We start from the raw sequence: 7,697 nt of genomic DNA on the forward strand, positions 1-7,697 counted from the left end.
TGAAACTCTTCCCCATAAAAACATATGTGGATACCCATTTGCCATTCTACCTACCCAGCCACTATATGCAATAAATAATATGCATAAACCAGCAGCCAATTGTGTGAGCTACCGTGCAAGCCTAATATCAGTTCACCCAGCGTATTTTCTTGAAAGATGCATCTTACCTGACGATGCACACCCAAATCAGAGAATCAAAGTAATGTAATTCCCGATGCAGAAATAAGGACTTAATCTGAATTTGCATTCTAGGGAGACTTGTCAAAAGTTTACTCCATCCTTAGTTTCATTCAACAATTCTTTCAGTTGCCTCCTCTCAATTAGTAAATTGTCTTGGCTACCATTCAAATTCAAATCATAAGTACAAAAGTACATATCTGTGTTTCTTTCATCTAGAACTTAAACATCATGCACAAACACAAACTCAGTAACCAGGTAGACAGCCTTACAAGGAATTTCATAGAAATCTGTTTATTCAGAGTAGCCAAATACATCTATGACCCTCCCTGGGCATGCATATCCCTGTATCCAATAGGGATACAGATCCAATACGACACAGATACATGTCAGAACCATACGTGCACGTGCCATAAAACCTTAGTTCTCCAACCATGCTGGAAATTGTGTGATTTGATTTTTGAAAATCTAACGTAAAGCTTCCTAAAGTTAATTTTAAAAATCTTCAAACATACAATTTCTTAAAAATTGGTATAAACAAAACCTACACCAAATGAGGCAGACAAATGAAATACTTTTCTGTTTCAGCGACCCATTTTTTGGGTTATCTTCCAATGCAATTCTATTATACTTTGCATATTGTAAATTGTTAAATCAACTTATAATTATTTATGTAGTAATTATGTCTATATTGCTTTTAAAGTAATGAAAATCTCCTCTATTAACTTAGAAAAATGAGTTAAATATATGTGTACGTGTTTTTCATGAATATCGTATCCAGCCATATCCATATCCAATACTGTATCCATATCCAATACTGTATCTGTATCTGTATCCGTATCCGTGTCCATGCAGCTTTGCAATAAACTACATTTTCAATATTCAACTTGTAATAGATGTGCCCAAGATGAATATTAATTGGATCACCAATTTTGATTGATAATGATGACGATATTAAGGATTGGAAACTTCCATAGTCCACAAATGTTGCAAAGAAAAGCTTCTAGAAAAAAATGTAGATTGAAAGGGAGTTCTTCATTTCAACTGTGACAACTTGGAATATAAGACTTCTGAATTCATGTTATCAGGATGAATTGCCTACCCATAGTGACCCGAAATATAGATCTTATACTCTGTCTACAACGTCTTTTCTCTTACATTTTGTTTACAATGATATTATTGTTTGAGGAGTACTTGGCATAATCAGTGCACCCACAGTGTATTTGTTCTTGCATATCAGCTCAATGACTGTCACTTGTAGATTTGTCTTTTGGAAATTCTGCCTGATAACATAGATTGAATTGGCTTCTTGAAGTCCGTCTCTTTGGTTAAGAGTTCAGGTGGCTTCTTGACGCTTGTCTCTCTGATTACAGATTCAAGTGGTTTCCTGTGGCTTTTCTTTCTGGTTACATGTTCAAATGGTTTCTTGAAGTTTCTCTCTGGTTGCAGTTTAAAGTATTCTTCAGTTTAAAAAGACAGTACACAACAGCATTAAGAACAAAACAAATATATTTATGTTCAGAGTAATCCAAAATAGATTGGTGCAACTCGAGGAGAAGAAAGAAAATTAAGATCCAGAAGGCCTGGCACTCCACACCTATCCTGTTTAGCTTACCGCCGTCATTAAGCATGTAACACCTGCAGGTATCCAAGTCTTACTCGCAAAAGGACCTTAACTCTAACTCTTGACTCTAATTATATGCCAAAACAGAAAATGAGCAGAATCCAGTCTGAAAAAGCAGAGCACTAGTAATGACAAACGAGTCCTAACTTAACTCCTACTTTGCATTAACGACAAAGCAAATAATCAGCAGAGAGTGCCTTCCCCAGAAACAGAGCATTGGAGTGAAGAAAGCATCCTGACCCGTACTCTAAGTTAACGTTAACGCCAAAGCAGATGATAAGCAGAGACTCTACGCTGAAGAAGCAGAGTGCCGGCAACGAAAAGCACCCACAACCCTACCTCGACTTTACATTAATACCAAATTAAAAAGTAGTGGCAGCGGTATGAAGAAACATAGCATACAAGACAATTACCAGAAAACCTCGGCCTCTCAAAACATATTTTCTTTCTCCACAGGTGTGAGACCAAAGCATTTGTAATTATTTCTCTCCATCGCATATAACAGCGAGAACCGATATAAAGATAAACCGCAAAACATCGACGAATAAAAAGGAAAAAAATACAGCGGACCTATGATGCAAAGTGCATATCTGAGAAAAACTATTAATTACCTGAGCAGACAGAACTGAAAGATGCGCGCGCTTCTGAAACCCTCCCTCACTACAGTACTTAAGTGCACCTTGTGGTTATGTGTTGGAAAAGAGAATATGACCTGGATGTGATCAATCCCCAATTCCTTTTAATATACGGCCTCCTTTTGTATTTTGGGCCCCATTTACAACCACGTTACACCGCCGCTTTTACAAACCTCAGATTGGATATTCAAACAAAATTTGTCTGGATTGAAATCCAGTACCGAATGATTCCGTTGCGCCGACTTTCTTGTTTTTCAACTTTAAATTATTGAAAAGGCCGGAATGACCCTCAGTTCCCGCTGATGTTTAGGTTGTGTAAATCCATGTCAAATAATTGGATATTAATTTTGAGTAATCGAGTGTATTGAGTCTCTTTCATCTTGTGAGGAAAATTTTCTATACATAAATTTGTAACGGAAAAACCGTTTTTCATAAATTCAGCTATCTAAATAAATTGAAGTGTAGTTAAATTTAATTTAATTAAATTAAAGATAGTTGAAAATGTTATTTTAAAATTATGTAATGAAGATTAGGTATTTAGTTCTAATAGTAGTGAAAAATAATTTGATATGTAAATTTCATTTGTTGATGGTAGATCAAATTTGCTTCATGTATGGCTTTTTGCAATAATTAATCTTGCTCTATATGATACTAACTCAACATGTGAAGGTGGTCTTAAATACATAGGATTAAATTAATTAATTCAAGATTATTGAAATTAATGTCACACTTGTCTTTAGTGTCTATACCCATGCATTAATGGTGAGCCAAGTTTTGTGGAATAAGCTCTCACTTTTAAAGAGAAAATTATTGGAATAATGTTACGAATGAGAGACAATGCAATTGAAGCACTAGGTATAAGACTTGGGACTTAGTTGATTTACCTAATGATATAAAATTCATTGGCCGAAAAAGGGTGTTCAAGAAGAAGTTCAAAGTATATGGATCTCCTATTTCTAAGTTGAGTTCTATTAGAAAGTTGTTATCTTCTGCTATGAGACTTGATTTAGAGATTGTGAAGTTAGATGTCAATACAAAATTCTTGTGTGGAAACTTATAGGAGGAATTATTCATGGAATATCTCAAAGGATACATGAGAAAAGATAACAAGAAAATGGTTTGTAAGTTAAACAAGTCTTTGTATGGGTAAGATAACCCTTGTAGATGTGGAACTAAAATCTTAACACATATGTGTTAGAATTAGGTTTTGAAAGAAGTGATGCCAATCATTGTATATTTTAAATAGGTAAATGATGATATTTTGATTATTGTTATATACATTGGTGATATTATTATCATTGAAGACAATAGAGCATTAATCCAAAAACTTAAACTTACCTTTTTAGTAAGTTTGACACAAAAGACTTGTTATCTAGTCAATATGTTCTAATTATGGAGATATATCTATAGGGAATAAGAAATGAGAAATCACGACTTAAATAGAGGAAATGTGTAATGGATTTGAAGGACATTAGGAAGATTCTTTAACAGGTGTAGTAGGAATTCTCATGTATGTAATGTATAAGCCAGTCTATTCGTTGCCCAAATAGTGAACATTATAAGTATGTTCATGGTAAAGATAAGTATACAACATTCTACGTGTGTGTAAAGAGAATGTTTGTGTGCTTGAAGGAAACTCTTGATCGTTACTTAATTTGTCATGAAACTAGTGATATGGGTGTATTTTTTAGTGTACATTATTTTTTTCTTAGAATAGATTAAATATACTAACAAAAAAAGGTCTACAAGAAAATATACATTTATTCTATTTGAAGAAGCAAGAGGTAGTAGATGGTTGCCTTGTCATCCATTGAAGAAAAATATAAGGTTGCAACACATACTTGTAAGGAAGATGGTGGCAATTGTTGTCACTACTTGTCATATATAGAATATAGATGGATGTTGGTTGCGTATGCTTTGTGTTGTAGATGTTTGCCTTCTTGGTGTCTAATGTCTACATTTAGTATGATGCAGGTGATGAAGCTAATAATGTGCTTGATAGCAAAAATGATATAATGATGATATCACACTAAGATGAGGATTAGAAGCATGATGATGATAGCATATTAAGATGAGGATTAGATGTATGATAATAATGTGGATGTGATTTTGATGATCTTATGTATGCTAAAGGATGGTGGTTTATCTCTTGTTTGCTCTTGAGTGAGAAAATGATATTTTTGGGACATTCTGGTCCTTGGAAGATTAATGGAATAAGTATTTGTGAAAATATATGTTGGACACAATTTAGAAGAATGTTGATGTAATAAATTGTCCTTTCCTTTCCTTCATCATGTTGAGCCAAGAGGACTCCCAAGGATGAGGTAGTCACTAAGATATACAATAGTAAAGGTTTTCCCTTAATAGGAGGCATTAATACTAGTGAGGAAAGTAGATAGTATTTTGAGTAATCGAAATGCTTGTTGGCATTGATCTAACCATTTGAAAGGGACTCCCTTCTAGAGAAAATGCTAAAATGGATGACTCATATCTGCTAACTAGGCAATAAATTTTTGAATAGACCACAACTTTCCTTTAGACTTTGTAGCAAACTTATATTGGAAGGTGGGGGCATGCCCATGATAGTTTTGACCTTGGTTAGATCTACCTCAATCCCTTGGTGAGAAAGAATAGATCCTAAAAAAATTCTCGAAGTGATGTTGAAGACACATTTCTTGGGATTTAGTTTGACCTTATATTACTCCATTATGCTAAAGATTTTGGCAAAGACATCTAGATGACCACCTTGGGTAACTAATTTTGCTAATAAGTGATCGACATAATCTTTCGTTATAGTATGCATCATGTCATGAAATATTGTTGTCATTGCTCTTTAATAGGTTGCTCGTACATTCTTCAAGTGAAATGGCATGGCGTTCCAGTAGTATGTTCCCACCAAGCATGTGAATGCAGTCTTATGTAGATCTCCAGGTGCTAGTTTGATTTGATTATAAACAAAGAACCCATCCATGAGAGATAGCATTTCATATCATGACCTAAGATCAACAATCATGTCTATATTCGATAAGGGGAAATCATCTTTGTGACATGCTTTATTTAAACCCTAGAAGTTATTAGATTCTTATGCCCTATTGGTCTTAGTATCTAAAACTAGGTTTTATATCCACTTTGTATAACAAATTGGTCTAATAAAACACACATCTAATAACTTTTTGAGCCCAACTTTGACTAAAAAGGCAATTTGTGGGTGCATCTTTCTCAACTTTTGCTTCAGTAGTTGGGCCCATGGATTAAGAGGTAAATGGTGGAGGACTAATTCAGGGTCTAGCATATCGATGTAGGAACATGTAAAGTTGATTTGCCTTGAATAATTTTATGAAGTTCTCTTTCTCTGTTGGTGCGAGTGGCCCCATTAAGTAGACCATTTTTGGACTATCATTGTTACCCAAGTTGACTTATTGTGACTTCCATCTTCCACAAATGTTGCAAAGAAAAGCTTCTAGAAAAAAATGTAGATTAAAAGGGAGTTCTTCATTTCAACTGTGACAACTTTGAATATAAGACTTCTGAATTCCTGTCATCAGGATGAATTGCCTACCCATAGTGACCCGAAATATAGATTTTATACTCTGTCTACAACGTCTTTTCTATTACATTTTGTTAACAAAGATACTATTGTTTGAGGAGTACTTGGCATATTCAGTGCACCCACAGTGTATTTGTTCTTGCATATCAGCTCAATGACTGTCACTTGTAGATTTGTCTTTTGGAAATTCTGCCTGATGTTATAGATTGAATTGGCTTCTTGAAGTCCGTCTCTTTGGTTAAGGGTTCAGGTGGCTTCTTGAAGCTTGTCTCTCTGATTACAGATTCAAGTGGTTTCCCGTGGCTTTTCTTTCTGGTTACATGTTCAAATGGTTTCTTGAAGTTTCTCTCTGGTTGCAGTTTAAAGCATTCTTCAGTTTAAAAAGACGGTACACAACAACGTTAAGAACAAAACGAATATATTTATATTTAGAGTAATCCAAAATAGATCAGTGTAACTCGAGGAGGAGAAAGAAAATTAATATCCAGAAGGCCTGACACTCCACACACCTATCCTGCTTAGCTTATCGGCAGCATTAAGCAAGAAACACCTTCAGGTATTCAAGTCCTACTCGCAAAAGGACCTTAACTCTTAAGTTCTTAACTCTTAACTCTAATTATATGCCAAAACAGATAATGAGTAGAATCCAGTCTGAACAAGCAGAGCACTAGTAATGACAAAAGTGTCCTAATTTAACTCTTAATTTGCTTTAATGACAAAGCAAATAATAAGCAGAAAGTGCCTTCCCAGAAGCAGATCACTGGGCTGAAGAAAGCATCCTGACTCGTACTCTAAGTTAACGTTGACGCCAAAGCAGATGATAAGCAGAGACTCTAGGCTGAAGAAGCGGAGTGCTGGCAACGAAAAGCACCCACAACTATACCTCGACTTTACATTAATACCAAATTAAAAAGTAGTGGCAGCGGTATGAAGAAACATAGCATTATCTCTAATAATCTTACAAGACAATTACCAGAAAACATCGGCCTCTCAAAACATATTGTCTTTCTCCACAGGTGTGACCCCAAAGCATTTGTAATTATTTCTCTCCATCGCGTATTATAGCATGAACCGAAATAAAGATAATCCGCAAAACATCGAAGGATAAAATGGGAAAAAAAAACTGCGGATCTATGATGCAAAGTGCTTATCTGAGAAAAACTATTAATTACCTGAACAGCCAGAACTGAAAGATGAGCGAGTTCTGAAACCCTCCCTCACTATAGTAGTTAAAAGCACCTTGTGGTTGTGTGTTGGAAAAGAGAATATGACCTGGATGTGAACAGTCCCCAATTCCTTTTAATATACGGCCTCCTTTTGCAATTTGGGCCCCGTTTACAGCCTCGTTACACCGCCGTTTTTACACAAAATTTGTCTGGATTGAAATCCAGTACCGAATGATTCCGTTGCGCCGACTTTCTTGTTTTTCAACTTTAAATTATTGAAAATGACGGAATGACCCTCAGTTCCCGCTGATGCTTAGGTTGTGTAAAAGCTATCAGTTCCTTTTGTATTAATGGATGCCCTTGCCTGGTGTGATGCATAAATTTGTAACGGAATAAAAACTTTTTTTCATAAATTTAGCTATCTAAATAATTTAATTAAAGATAGTCGAAAATGTTATTTGAAAATTAAGTGAAGAAGATTAGGTATTTAGTTCTAATAGTAGTGAAAAATAATTTGATGATGTGCAAATTTCACTTGTTGATGGTAT

The 7,697-nt window shown here is 35.0% G+C and overlaps 1 protein-coding gene across 4 annotated transcripts in view; it reads right to left on the bottom strand.

Moving 5' to 3' along the window:
* LOC131052436 (E3 ubiquitin ligase BIG BROTHER-related) overlaps positions 1–7,417 on the bottom strand; it is a 77,544-nt gene extending 70,127 nt beyond the window's left edge. Inside the window, exon 1 of one of the 4 annotated variants that reach the window (XM_057987110.2) lies at positions 2,413–2,737. The gene's annotated coding sequence lies outside the window, so the exon portion shown is untranslated. Of the gene's footprint in view, positions 1–2,214; positions 2,347–2,412; positions 2,746–7,155 lie in introns of those variants that run through there. The other 3 variants (XM_057987108.2, XM_057987107.2, XM_057987109.2) reach the window with 3 other exon arrangements.
* Between the last annotated feature and the right edge of the window lie 280 nt (positions 7,418–7,697).

This window comes from Cryptomeria japonica, chromosome 7 (assembly GCF_030272615.1).
Source record: "Cryptomeria japonica chromosome 7, Sugi_1.0, whole genome shotgun sequence".
Lineage (NCBI taxonomy): Eukaryota > Viridiplantae > Streptophyta > Pinopsida > Cupressales > Cupressaceae > Cryptomeria > Cryptomeria japonica.